This window comes from Cyprinus carpio, chromosome A17 (genome assembly GCF_018340385.1).
Source record: "Cyprinus carpio isolate SPL01 chromosome A17, ASM1834038v1, whole genome shotgun sequence".
NCBI classification, from domain to species: Eukaryota; Metazoa; Chordata; class Actinopteri; order Cypriniformes; family Cyprinidae; genus Cyprinus; species Cyprinus carpio.
Window position 1 is genome coordinate 13,548,538 of NC_056588.1, and position 14,763 is coordinate 13,563,300.

Here is a 14,763-nt window from a genome sequence, read left to right on the forward strand (position 1 = left end):
ATTATAGATATTAACCCTGAGAATTACTACATTAAAATTATTATTATTATTATTCAGTGTAGCAGCAACTTTGTGTCCAATAGGAAATGGGTTTTATGGGCATTGACCTGTATTTTTTTATATAATAGTATTAGTCTGTGAGAAAAAAATAATAATTTAATAATTTGATATTTTTTTCTAGCAAAACATTTGTTTAACTGCACACTGAGGAATAAATGTAGTCTCGTAGTCTAGTAAGGTAGGTTTCAGTTCCTCTCAGGTCAACCCCCCCCCCACAATACTTCAACTTATAAAATAGAATAAAAACAGAATTCAGAATGTTTTCCAACAATTTTATATTGATATATTTATACATATATTACACATTCAAACAATACTTGTGCAAAAAACATCCCTACCATGAAAAATGATCTGGATTATTGTATGTGTCTCTGGCATCATGGCTGGAGGCATAAAAGCATTATTTCAGACTGTTTTAAAAAATAAAATACAAAACAAAAAATGACAATAGATTCTGATGCATAGCATCTATTAATTAGAACATTACAAAAATAATGTGTCAAAGTGGTAAACGCAGAGAAGGCTAAGTCATGTAAGAATAGGTTTTACATGCATAAAAATTGAGGTTTTGCTTTTTTGACAATGGAACCCTTGCAATGGAACCCTTGTTTAGTGCCAATGATGTCCTTCATGAATGCTCTATAGTCAGGTCCTTTATATCAACTACACAGAAACACGTTCCACCTCCACTCCACATCAACTGTTCATCAACAAACCACTACAACACAACAGATGTCAGTTCAATATTTGCATATTGTACAAAACCACCAAAAAACCCACCAATACAAAGCTTGTCATAATTACCAAACATAAAGGATTACCTTCCAGACTTCTAGACAACCAGTATGAGAGCTGACCATTAGCTTCAAACTCATTCATACACACTGAAGGCTAACATGACGGCTGGATGTTAGTCAACCAACACATCATCTAGGCATCGTTCATTTCCATTTCACCTCGTCCTGTAGATCCAGAGACATTCACATTCTTTTGGTTGATTAGAGTTGATGTATTACTCTTCACTGCATCTTAGATGTGGTTGACATGGGAGATTTCATTTGCTTAAATCTCCTTCAAAAGGCCAAAACTATCTAGCACTGTTGTTTCCCGAAGAGCGCACCATCTCACGAGCACAAGCCGATGGCTCGGAGTGTTATAAAACCCAAACCTGTCCTGAGTTCTGCCTCTCTCAGCCCTGCTCTTCGAAGTCTTAGCTGGGAGGGCCACGTGACTTGATATTATCCGGACCCAGTGAAGCTGAATTCAAGGGTCTGGGAGGTCAGAGGTGTCTACAGTCAGACCTTGATGAAGATGGAGTCGTCTTTGATGTAGGTTCCATTCTCCAGGACAGTCTGAGCCACAAAGAGTGGACAGCCCGAGGCTATGTTCATTTCAACAGTGGGCCGGCGAAAGCTACTGCTATTGGGGGTCTGGTTTGAAGGCATCACCTAAGTGTTTTCGTGCCCGCCCCCTGGTCCATTAACATTAATGTTACTTTCTGCTTGAAAGGCCATGGCAGCAAGGCGTCATATTCCCCGCGCATGACCACGAAAAAGAGCGAGAGATGTGTGCCTTTACCCATACCGTCCCCGTTGAGATAGACGCGGGCACACATCTTGTAGCCAAAATAGCCCGTGTAGAAGGGCTGGCTGTAGAGCGAGAGGTTTTTGGAGACAACGGCTTCCTGTTTCCGTCTTTTGTAGTCACGGATCTTCCAAATGAGCGTACCGTTGAAGCTGGCCGTCTCCAACACCTGCAGCTTCAGGTCCATCTCTGCCAGACGGATGTCATGGACACTCATCATATCATCGTGACGTGTGAGCTGCTGCTCCAAGGGAGCCTGGTGACAATATTGAAATGTGTTAAAAAACAAATGTTGTGAACAAGCATAAGTACTTGGTATAATGCATAATAATTGAGGTGTATGTGACATTTTCTTACCCAGGGTGTGAGAACCAGAACTGGAACCAACACGACCCGAATCAAGAGAAGCTACAATTGAACGCATGCTCTCCACGGACCCTCTCAGAGCCTCCACCTCCTCCCTCATAACTCGCAGAGGACGAAGCTCCCGCAGCTCCATTTCAACCTCAAGCATTTTCTCTGAGTGAGTGCTCATCAACATCTACATACATAAACACAAACATTTAGAGAAGTGTTTTAATCACAGATTGTAATATTTCACAGCTTGGTCTCTGTGTTTTAAGATTAAGTTTAGCCAAAAAAAAAAGGGGAGGGGGGTGGTTGGGGCTGACATTTTTAATTTAAGTCAAATCTTGATGCAATAATTTTGAACATGAAAATACAATGTATAAATATTTATTAAATTGTATAGTACATATCAAAAGTTTGGTATCTGAAAGATTTTTTATGTTTTTTAAAGTTTCTTTCTCAATAAGTCTCCATTTATTTGATCAAAATAACAGTAAAAAAAAAATAATATTGTGAATTGTTATTGTAGCTATTAATATATATTAAAATGTAATTTATTCCTGTGGTGGTCAAGCTGAGTTTTCAGCATCCATTAATCCAGTCTTCAATGTCACTATCATTCAGAAATTATTATGCTGATTTTGATAAGATACACTGCTTATTATTATCAATGTTGGAAACAGTCGTGCTGTTTTATTATTTTGAGGAAACCATGATACATTTTATTTTTGCATTACTTGAAGGTTCAAAAGAACAATTTATTAGAAATAGAAATCTTTTTTTAACATTCTAAATCTTTCAGCTGTCACTTTTAATCAATTTAAAGTGTTCTTGCTGGAAAAAATGATTAATTTCTTAAAAAAGTACCTTATGTATAAAAACTTTAACATTTTTGACCAGTAGTGTTTATTTTTGCATTTTCTTCTTTGACTCACAGAAATTTGTTTTGCATTGAGGTTCTACATAGTCACTGTCATCAAACAACAAACAGAAAAAAAAACATGGACCAATACCATATAAAGTGGGGTCCAAAAGGCTAAGATCACTGTATAATAATAATAATAATAATAATAATAATAAAATCATTGTACTGTAAAAAAAAAAGGCAATTTATAAAAAAATTACATACTACTGTATCAGCATAACACTAAGTAATATGTTGAACTGAAAAGTGGAATTTTAGAATTTCAGAATTTTTAGTATTTAGTATGCCATCTTTCTGAACATTTAATAAATGTTCCAAAGAGAATCTACAGAGGAAGCAAATAATCTAATTACATTTTATACAAAGGTTAAAGGGACCTATCCCTTTCTTTTGTATAAAACATGTTAAATGTCACACATTCACTAATTTGTTTAATAGACAGAAATTTGGAATGTTTCTTTCTCACAGCATAATGTGTCTTTTCTATTGATTTATTTAAAATCCAAACGCTATAATTAATTTCCAGGTTTTATTTTCAATGTGGTCTCAGACTTTCAGAAGGCATGTCACAAAAACAAAGGCATTAAAACCTGTGTAAGATTGAAGTATTGCACAGTACAGCAGACGTAAGTCACAATATACAAGTTAATTTTAGCTTTACCAAATGATTAAATAGAAAATAAAACCACTACTTGGTCACGGCTCTCACCTGCACACTGACAACCTTCTGCTCCAGCTGCCTAATCTTTTCTCTCATCTCCTCATTCTGAGTCTCAACCTCTGCAAGACGACTGCTGAGGCTGGGCAGAACTTTATAACGCTCCATCAGCTCGCTCTTAACATCCTCTACCTACACACACAGATTGATCAGTGTATGTGTTTAATCTGACTGCATGTATATACACATGAACAGGAAAAAGCATATTTATTTTCACACCGAAAAAACAGTTTCTTTGTTTCTGACATGATAAATATAAATGTTTATAAATGTCTACCTTGGCCTCTAGTGTGGTGTTTCTGACCACCATCATTCTCAGGTGCTCAGACGCAAAAACTGGACTCATGTTCCCTCATCTCTTGATTCAGCCCCTTTAAAATAATCAGATGCATATTAGTAAAAACTAAACAAAAAAATATTTTCTTACATATTTCTACATTTAAATGTATCTACCGTACATATTTTAATCAACAATGAAGCAATACACTACTGCAAAATAAGTACATTCCAAATGTCCTTTAAATCAATATCTGAACAGGATTATCACCTTAAAGGAGCATCCGTAGCGAATAAATGAGCAGGTCACCTGGGCCTTTGGACAGTCATGCTGATGAATGGATAGCTATAGGAGACACATTCAAATCATAAATACATCACAATTCATTTGCCTTTTTCATTCATTTATAATTGAATTCATCGTTCATGCGTTTAAAAGCAAACACACACAAGTTAGTAAATCAAAAGTAATGCTCAGTGCACTCCAAGCCTACCTCACTTCTTAGAATGGAAGAAAATGAGCACTGATTAGGGCATGCTACAGGAAATGCAGGACAGACTGTATCTTTGTGTTTCTGTAAAGAGAGATGACTGCTAGACTGAAATGCACTAAAACATACTGCATACTGACACTTTCATGGTTCGAGATGCTAATGGTTAAAAAAAAAAAACTGTGTGGGGTAATAATGACAGGATCAACCAGGCGGAAAAACAGAAAGCGTTCTTGAAGTGAAAACACACATCGATCATTCTCTAAATGACAGTCAGCATAACGGGAGATTCCCCTAAGTTCCTTGTACAAATGTGAAACTCAAAGGTCATGGGACATTAATGATAGAACACAAGGGGAATACTTCTCATAGAGGAACTGAGACGTCCACTAATTCCAATCCAGGAAAAAAAACTCAATGACAACTGAAAAAAGATCTCATGAATTTCTAAGTACTTTCCATTAGTTTTCAGGTCCTTTTTATGGGAACTGGGGGATTTTGGGTCATTTGTGTTACCTGTAACTCAGTCAGGGCCATCTTGTGATTGCAGAATTCACAGGTTATCTCTCTGTGTTTGCATTTGCGGCTCAAGTGCTCAGACATGTCTTTCCTCATCATCTTCTCCTTGCACTTTCCCAAGGGGCACGGCACCTCAAAGTACGGACAAACTTCCAAATGGTCCTGTTCAAAAGAGAGAAACGAATTAGAATTTTACTTTTACCGAAAAAAGTTCAATTTAAACATAACACATGGAATATATAAATGCAACTACATTCACTATTCTCACACTTAGAAAATGATGTGCAAGTTAGTTTAAGTCTAAGCTCACATTTCTCAATGCTCGAGGCAGGTTCTAGTCAGGAGGAATTTACCATATGATATGTAGACTATTGTGTCTAAGAATCTTATGACTTACCATGACCTGCTGTAAACTCATTTGTTCTTTACATCCATTTTTCTCACTTCGGCAGTAGACCTTCAGAGCCATAATTTCCCTATAGCAGCAAACATCCCGGAATATCTATCATAAGACAAAAAAAACAAAAACAAAACATCCATTACAGGTCCTGTATGAAAGAGATGTGTTGTGAGCCTGTTATATGGCCCACATTACTTTCACTTGGAGCTGTGTGAGTGAGATTTAATATGTAATGGAGTGGGTGTGTCCTTGTAGGTTTTGGCTTCACTTTCTTACCTTATCTTCAAAGAGTGGTTCTACATCAGCTGGGCATACTGGGTTAGGCTTACTGAAAAAAAAAGTCAGATCCAGCTGTAAGCAAATTGTATCCATAGTTCAAATGACCTACATTTTGAAATAAAAATAATGGGAACACCCAAAGATTTATTTTCAATGCCATTTAGATCAGTAGGCCACCCTATAGTCTACAACAACATACAAAGTCTCCATGACTTTTCCAGTTGTTCGTGATTTACTGAATAAGGATAAGAATTTTAAAGTTGATCATAACTAGAAAAATGTATATTCATTATAAAAACGCACATGGAATAATTGTATTCATTTACATGACTTTTCCAGGCCTAGAAATCACACTTTAAAAATTAGGCTACGAATACAAAACAATATAAACCCTGGTTCTTCAAAGAAAAAAATGTAAATTTAAAACTTTAATTTTTGTTTTGCCTTACTTTAAACATTTTTAAAGACATTTTAAGGCCTCCTTGGAGGTTCGCTAGTGGAGAACCCCTGATTTCAATCATATTTAGCAACACCTGGAAATAACATGCATTTTCGCCAATCAAATCACCAATTAAACATCTCTTAACCATATTAAAATCCAGGTGTAAATTGCACCCAAGACACGGTGTGGTCACATTCAAATCAACGAAAACAACATTTGGAGGTGGTGAGGAATGTTTTCTGGCCCTTTTTGATGTTTTTTTTTTAATTCTCCTCTCACAACGGGAAAATAACCTTTCAATTTTGTCACCTGATTTGTCATCTGACCTCGCATTAACTATTCCACTGAACTACACATATATAATTCCAAAATCACACGTTATCTCTCTGTCTATTTAAAAGACTTCAAAATGTATTTTTAGCATAAAACCTACTTTTCACACTGGAAAAAATGTAAATGGAATTTTCCATATTGCAACAGGTTAGTACTATCGAATCTCTATCGTTGGAGACGCATTGGAATGGAAGCTGTAAATGCAGCCCAGAATATCCAGACAATATCTAGATAAGAAATATGTAGGAAGCTTTATGCTAATAAATATCTAAAACTGCTTAGCTTATTCCTTGGCTTGTGATACTGCAGCTTCTTTATTATTACAGTAATCATATGAAGCTCACTAATGAACCGTCGCCCACCTGAGCAAGTCTGTGATGCAGCTCTCGCAGAAGCGGTGTCCACACTCAGTTTGTCGAGGGTTACAGAGCACTAGCCCGCAAGACTCGCAGCAATACTTGGCCTCAGGCGTCGTGACAAATCGGTCCCTGAAGCCGCCATGCATGGGCAAGAAACCCGGCTCGTGCCTGGGCCGCTGGGCCCATGGAGGGCATGGCAAGAGATGGAGGACGCTGCTGCAGGGCAATCTGCTGTTCCACATTACGCCCTGCGGACATGACCTGAGGAAAAACAGACAGATTAGGATCTAAACTGTACACCAATAACCTGTCCCTGAGAAAAATTAAAATGCTGAATATCTTAGTCACAGAAAAAGTTTACTATGACTTCCAAAAACACAACATCCTAAAAGACCAAAAAGGATAGTCTACTGTCATCTTTGGCACATTAAATTCTTTCATGTCCAGACTGAAGCTGTCAAGAATTCTGTATTCTCCGGGAAACATTACTGAAACTAAAATGGAAGGGGCTGTTTTCTGACTGGATCCAGACCCCCTTGGCAAACACCAATTTGTGGTCGCTTCACTGCCATTGTTTCAAGAACACAAGTGTGTTTAGAAGGAATACTGTTCAAAAACCTTATTAAGTCAGAAGAGTTTGATGGATTTAAGGCATGACTACCTGAAGCCCCCAAAAGCATTTGGACACTTAAGACACATTTAAAATGTCAACAACACATCAATCCAAGTGGCATCTGCAAACAAATGAAGCTTGACTTTCAGTTGACTAACTTCACTCTTGTAATTACTTTTACTAGTCCCCAAGGTGATTTTTTACTGGATGAATGAGTCAGTTCCTGTTCACACAGGTGTCCTACTAGAGAAAACCACCGGTAAAGTTCATCACATTAGCTGTGGAAATTATTGGAAATGCTTGAAATTAGCTTTGCAGACAAATATAAATTGCTCATGTAAAAAAAAAAAAAAAAAGTGCACAGCATATATAGGAACTCCTTCAAATATACCATTACATTGCTGTGGAATATAAATTCTATCATTCAAAAGCTAGGGGTCAGTAACATTTTTTAATGAAATCAATGCTTTTTTTAAGGACTCATTAAATAGATCAAAAGTAACAGGAAAGACATTTATAGTATTTCAAAGAAATGCTGTTATTTTAAACTTTCTCTTCATCAAAGCATCCTGAGAGAAAAAAAAATCTCTGGCTGCTAAAACATTCATCTTTGATATAATACATTTAATAATGGAATAACATCACAGTAATAAAATGTTAAAAAAAAAAAAAAAAAATCATCAGTGATATCAATGATTTATCATTAGTGATGTACACCAAAAAAACAATTGCTCTACACTATAAATAATTGTAATTTTTTAAAAATAAAAAGTATATGTCTGTCCACCTTTACAAAAACAGTATGTCTGATACACACAAAACCAAACTATTATAAAATGATGTCAGCATTTTCATTTCAAAATTGCTTATGAAAAACATGATGGCAAAGCAAAGTGCCGAGGGTGTCGTGAGAACTATTAAACTCTTAAATGCCGTCTGACATGACAACAGCCTGACTTCTGCCCCTCTGCTTGTTTCACATCTCAAGCCGATGTCAGACAGATAGAAGTTAGTCACATTTTCATATTCTAATGCCTGCCACTGAGGCAACGCTTAAACATTGTGCTTACGTTGCCACATCAACAGCTCCTGACCGGCAGCTCTCAGACTGGGAAAATCCCTTCATAACAGGCATAGCTCTCTAGCTCTAATAATATCTCCCCTATGAGCCAGCTATATACTAACCGCGCATGCAAGAAGGTCCCAGCTCCATTGCTGAACGCTGTTAGAATTCATTTAAGCAGAAGATACCACAGTTATTCCACAAAGAGTGACTGGTATCCACCGCACATGCCTCTTCTCCAGAACAGAGACTTTCAGACACAAAAGGAAACTGAAATTATAGCTATTCATGGTGCATTTTTATGAAGGTAGGTAAACTTTGCACAAAAACATTTTGAATTGGGAAATTAGAGCTCAGTCATAGATCACTTGAAATGGTTTGGTCTAGCTTCCTGTGACAAACAACTGCTCTTGATGAAAACCATTATTATTGTTGTTTGCTAAGGCATATTCGAGGTTAGGGATCTGAACAAACTACTAACACCAAGTAGCAAACTTCAGAATGCAACTCATTCCCGCACCGACTGTATTACGGGCAAAAACGGTGCTACTACTTTTTCAACCAATCAGCTTGATGATTTATGACTGGTGAATGACAGAATGGCTGAAAAATCCCATTAACTTACATTGAAAAATAGACTCAAACGTTTACCTGCACCAGTAAGATTAATAAAAAAAAATATTTTCAATTACAATTATGGCTTCCAAAAATTATGAACAAAATGATAAAACGCATTCCTTTTTGCTATTAGGGACCCGTTTTGTCAAACATACTGATTATGTACTTTATATGCCAAAAATATTTTTAAATATATTAAATAAATGTTTAGTATTTAAAATATATATAAAAAAGAAGTTTTTAATTTGCAATTTTTATTCTCACTTTATTTTCATTTATTTACTGTTGTACTATTTGATTTAAATGTGTATATATTTATTTGTACTTTTTTTTTTTGTTTGTTTTTCAATTATTTAACTGAAATTAAAATATCCACTTATTAAAAAAAAAAAAAAAAAGTTCAATAATGTAATGATGTTAAATAATCATTATCTCAATATTGACCAAAATAATTGTGATTATAATTTTTTTCCATAATAGCAACATGCTAAAAACCATTAAAACACTTTTTTGGACAGGCATTTCAACCGATTAAAGGTTTGTTGCCCAGATAAATGGCTTTTGGGAGGAAGATGACAGCCATGTTTTGGACAGCCATGTTTGATGCTCACACACACACACACACACGTGCATGCACACACATAGTCACACCCATAAAATTATTCACACTCTCAGCAAGAAAGGTTTAATCCCATATGACGTATATAACACGTTACAGCCTTAGTGAGGGTGTTTCACAAACACTCGCCATGGCTCAACATGCCTTTCGTCAAATTACAACAATAGTAACTAAGCTAATGTCAGCTCTATCCATGCTGAACACTAAGACTGGAAAAAAATCCAGAGTGACAAAAAAAACTAAAGCAAACTAAACTAAAGCAAATATTCCCATTTAGTTCCCATTTAGTTTAGTTGTCCCTGATTTTGTTTCTGTTTTACTTCAGGTACTCAGGTATTTTCCCTACCTTTATCTCTCATCTCAAGCTGCAATCTGCACTATGCTGACGTCAAAAATAAATCCCTGAAATAATCCACATACTCTGAGAAAGAAAAAATATCCAACTACACAAACAAATAAAAGAAATATTCAACAAAGCACAAGTAAAAATCCATGTACTGGTGGCTGACCGGAACGTGCCATTCTCTATACGGATTTCCAGGAATATTTAAGGGGCTTTTCCATTTGCTGCCTCATTCCTCTCTGTCACTGCTGATAATACACATACACACCCACACACATGCACGCACGCAAGCACATAAACACACATTAAGAAAAAAAAGGAAGCTGCTAGTAAACTATTGTTTATACCAGGAATTACGGGACCTTATCCAAATATAATAGAAACTAAATAATGAATGAATTGCATGAACAAAAATTCATATACACTACCGGTCAAAGGTTTGGAGTAAAAGTCTTGGGTAAGGTTTTATTTGTTTCTGAAAGAAATCTCATATGCTTGCCAAGGCTGCATTTATTTGATCAAAAAATATAGTAAAATAGTTATATTGTGAAATATTTTTATAATTTATAATAACAATTTTCTATGTTAATATATTATAAAAATGTAATTTATTCCTATGACAGTTTTCAGCAGCCATTACTCCAGTCTTTAGTGTAATGTGATCCTTTAATAACACTCTAATATGCTGACGTGGTCCTCAAGAAATGTGCTGCTTATATTTTCAATGTTAAAAACAGTTGTGCTGCTTAGCGTTTTACTGAAACATTGATAAAAATCTTTTTTAGAATTCTTTAGTGAATACAAATTTAAAAAAAAAAACAACTTGTGACCAATTTAAAGGGATACTTCAACCAAAACTCATTTACTCACCCTAATGTTCTAAACCGGTGCCTTTATTTCTTTTGTAGAAAACAGAAGAAGATGTTTAGCAGAATGTCTCAGACTCTCTTTTCCATTCAACGAATGAACCGTTTCACCATTTACTTTCATTTCATGGAGACATTCAGGTCATTCAGGTTTTAGAACGACGGTAAGCAAATAAGGACAGGATTTCATCTTTAGGTGAACTATTTTTTTTAATGGTATAATTTAGAAGCGATATGATCCAAAAAAAAGCAAGACGAACAACAAAAAATGTGTCCCATATTATCAGTGCATTTATAGTTTCTATAATTAAAAAGTTAAAACATGCGACTTTAAACCACGATTGAAAATAAATGAGACAAGACTAGGCGATGCTAGCGTTAAGCAAGCATCCATCCCATAAAGAACATAATACCAGAGAGAGCTGCAGGTGAAAAGTGTAACACAATACATTTCAGACTGTTAGTTTAGAGCCGAGTAGCATCAGGGTAATACAGATTCTTTGAATGTATTTGCACCGCAGGAGATCTCATAACAAAAATGAAAGAGAAGTAAGAAGGGGAATATCACTCTTTCTGGCCTGACCTTTTACTAGAGGAAAGACATGTGTGATCTTACTATAGGTCACTTACAGGAATAAAACACCATTTCAGATGTGAACACATGATGAAGATGTGATGGGTAAACGTAATGGGGTTACTGCATTGGAAAATGCAAAGGAAGAAGTTATCCTTATGTCATCTTTTTCAGCCACCTTCTAGTTTCTGCTTTGAAATCAAGCCCCAAAATGTGTTCCCTGTAGTGTATCACAACACACTTTACTGTGTTATTCTGAGAGTGAAACTGAACTAAGCTGGATTCAAACAGTCTCAGTTTTGATCTGCACACAGCAGCACATGTTTCAAATTGCTTCTGTCCACTGTCTATTTTTTCATCAGTGTATTTAAAATAGAGACATATAAATACAATCTGTATTTACACTTTCCTACTTTAGCAGTCGTCACTTTATTATTTAATACTGAATTTAATGCTAGTTTTAATGTTCTTCTTCTTGGTGTAATATTACCTAATTTACATAACCACATAGAAAAATTCAATACTAATGATTTTGTTTTTAGCATTAAACATAATTGCACTTAATTACAACTCCCAAATCTAAAATCAAGATCTAAACTCTTTCTATACAACAAAGCCTGCATAAAACATCCATGCGGAATTTATAGACCCTTAAATTTAAGAAGATCAGAGATGTGCTCATAATAAAAGCAAAAGTACATCACACACATGCAATGCAAAGGTGAGAAGGTCGTCTACCAGCGATGGCAGAAAAATCATCTATTATAAATCTGTAAAGTAGCTGGTCAGGATTTAACCTGGAAACATGTTGATAGCATTGCGTTTTTTCAAAACTCACAAGAATCAGCACCCAAAAGATCCATATTTGCCCAGGAGACAGTAAAGAGAGCAGGTGAACATCTAAGATCAAAGCTGGACACACTTTAGTTACTGTAGGTGAACCCATAGACTTCAGGTTTGCCTAATCTTACCTTTCACTAACATGAGCTACACGTTACTTTACATGTGGATCTGTGAGATAGCCATCCACTTACATGAATCAGTTGGTCAGCGATGTCGTCCGATGATCCAACCGTGTTTCTCCGAAGAATTTCACGAAAGGAGCCACGGATGGTCCACTCATATGACAGACACACCGAGACAACAACGTCCAAATTTACGCGGCCACGGCTCCGTCCTCGCTTCTCAAACAGGCTACAACGGCCGTAGGATCAAATCGGGTCATTTTGACATCGGAATGTTCCAAAAACGACTCGGTTGAGGTAAACGAAAAGGTAGAGAAGCCGCCACTGTGGCAGGGTGCTGTGATATCAAGTCTAGTACTTAACTGGAAAGCCCCCTAGTCTGACTTCCTCAGGAAATCCCCGTCATGAAAAAATTGTTGCTGGTTGTAAAAGGACGCCATAGAGGAAGAATAGTCTGCGGCGAGGCGAGTGGCCGCTGGGTGGAGCCAGAGCTCCAGTCCAATCCGTCATAGAATCGTTTTCACTTCAGCAGCTCTTTGATTTTCCACGTGTTCCTAATAGGTGATGAACATTGAGATGCATGCATTACTGACCAAATCTATTGTCATACTGAGTAAGTTGAAGGAATCTAATTAAACTGATTGTGTTTACCGAACACCTGTACGATAACTTACTTGTGATTACATTTGATGGAACTACCTTTTTTTTGTTGTTTTGTGTGACAGGTCACTGTATGAACCCACTAGCAACGGAAAAATGTTGGTTGCATTGGTGCAGGGTTATTATAGTCAACTGATCGAAAACTAAAAATAGAACCATACAAAAACTAATACAAATTTTCGTAAACTAAACTTGATTACCTCGAATAAACTGCAATAAATTAATAGCAAAAACACTTCAACATATTTTACTTCAGCTAGGCAACATAGTTTAGTTTAACTTGAGGTAATAAAATAACTAAAACTTAAATAATAAAATATTAAATAATTAAGATGCATAAGAATACATACAAGATACATAATAATAATAATAATAATAATAACTAATTCAAATCGGATGATACAGAAGAGCATATGCAGCATGCGGTGATATGGAGAGACACAGAGGAGACCGTTGACAAAGGAATTATTGAAAAAAGTCATTATTTTTGTTTTCTTTGCTTACAAAAAGTGTTCCTGTCGCTTCATATAACCCAGATTGCACGTCTGATGGCAGATGGGAGTATTCTGATGATGACTTTCATACCTTTTATGGACTTTTATGACACTGCTTTTTACTTGGCAGTCTATGGGACAGTCACTTAAATTGTGTTCCGAAGATGAACAAAGCTTTTAAGGGTTTGGAAAGACATGGGGTTAATGACAAAATTTTAATTTTGGGGTGGAGTATCCCTTTAACCTTCACATGGTGATCCATATATGTTCAGACAAGCTCTAAGAGGGTGAAAACCTTGACCTTGGCATGAAGAAGAAACTATTCATGCATACAACACAGTTCAAAATAAGATAAGATAGTTTAGTTTAACTTGATGTAATAAAATAACTAAACCTTAAATAATAAAATAATAATTAAGGAAGATGCATAAGAATACATACAAGATACACATAATAATTCAAATGATAAAAAAAAACTGTATTGGTATTTCAGTGATACTTAAATAACAGCATTGATGTACTGTATTATTCACATTTGTATTACTATTATTAAAATCCTCAAATGCCTCAAATTATAGGCATGTAAATTACTGTATTATTCATTACCAAGACATTGTATTATCAACATTATAAATTTTTCTTTGCATCATCAAATTTTTTTTTTCTATAGGCAATGAAAACTGGGAATGAAAATATTTGTCAACTGTCATGACAATACCAAAATGTGAATAAATATGAATGCATCTTTTTTTTAATTGGGGGTAAAACACAATCAAAATTTTTTCTTTGTGAGATTCATCCATTTTTGCCAATTCCTTTATTATTGTGATCCACCAATAGACTTCCAAGCTCCTCATCAAAAATTATAATGGTAACACTTTAGATAAGGCAACACTATTCACTATTAACTAGTTGCTTATCAGTATGCATATTAATAGCATATTGGCTGTTTATTAGTACTTACAAAGCACATTAATCCCTTATTCTGCATGACCATATTGTAAATCCATTAACTCTACCTAATACCTAAACACAACTACCTTACTATCAATAAACAGTAATTAAGAGTTTATTGAGGGATAACTCTTAATATAATATATAATGATATAAAGTTAATACAGTGAATGTGTTCCCTAAAGTGCTATCATTATAATTTATTATTGAAAATTTTATAAATATAACAAAATGTGATCTATGGGTTGATTAACACAGCA

The 14,763-nt window shown here is 35.4% G+C and overlaps 1 pseudogene; it reads right to left on the reverse strand.

Moving 5' to 3' along the window:
* Positions 1-1,224: 1,224 nt before the first annotated feature.
* Positions 1,225-12,976, reverse strand: LOC122148174 (annotated as a pseudogene).
* Positions 12,977-14,763: the final 1,787 nt, after the last annotated feature.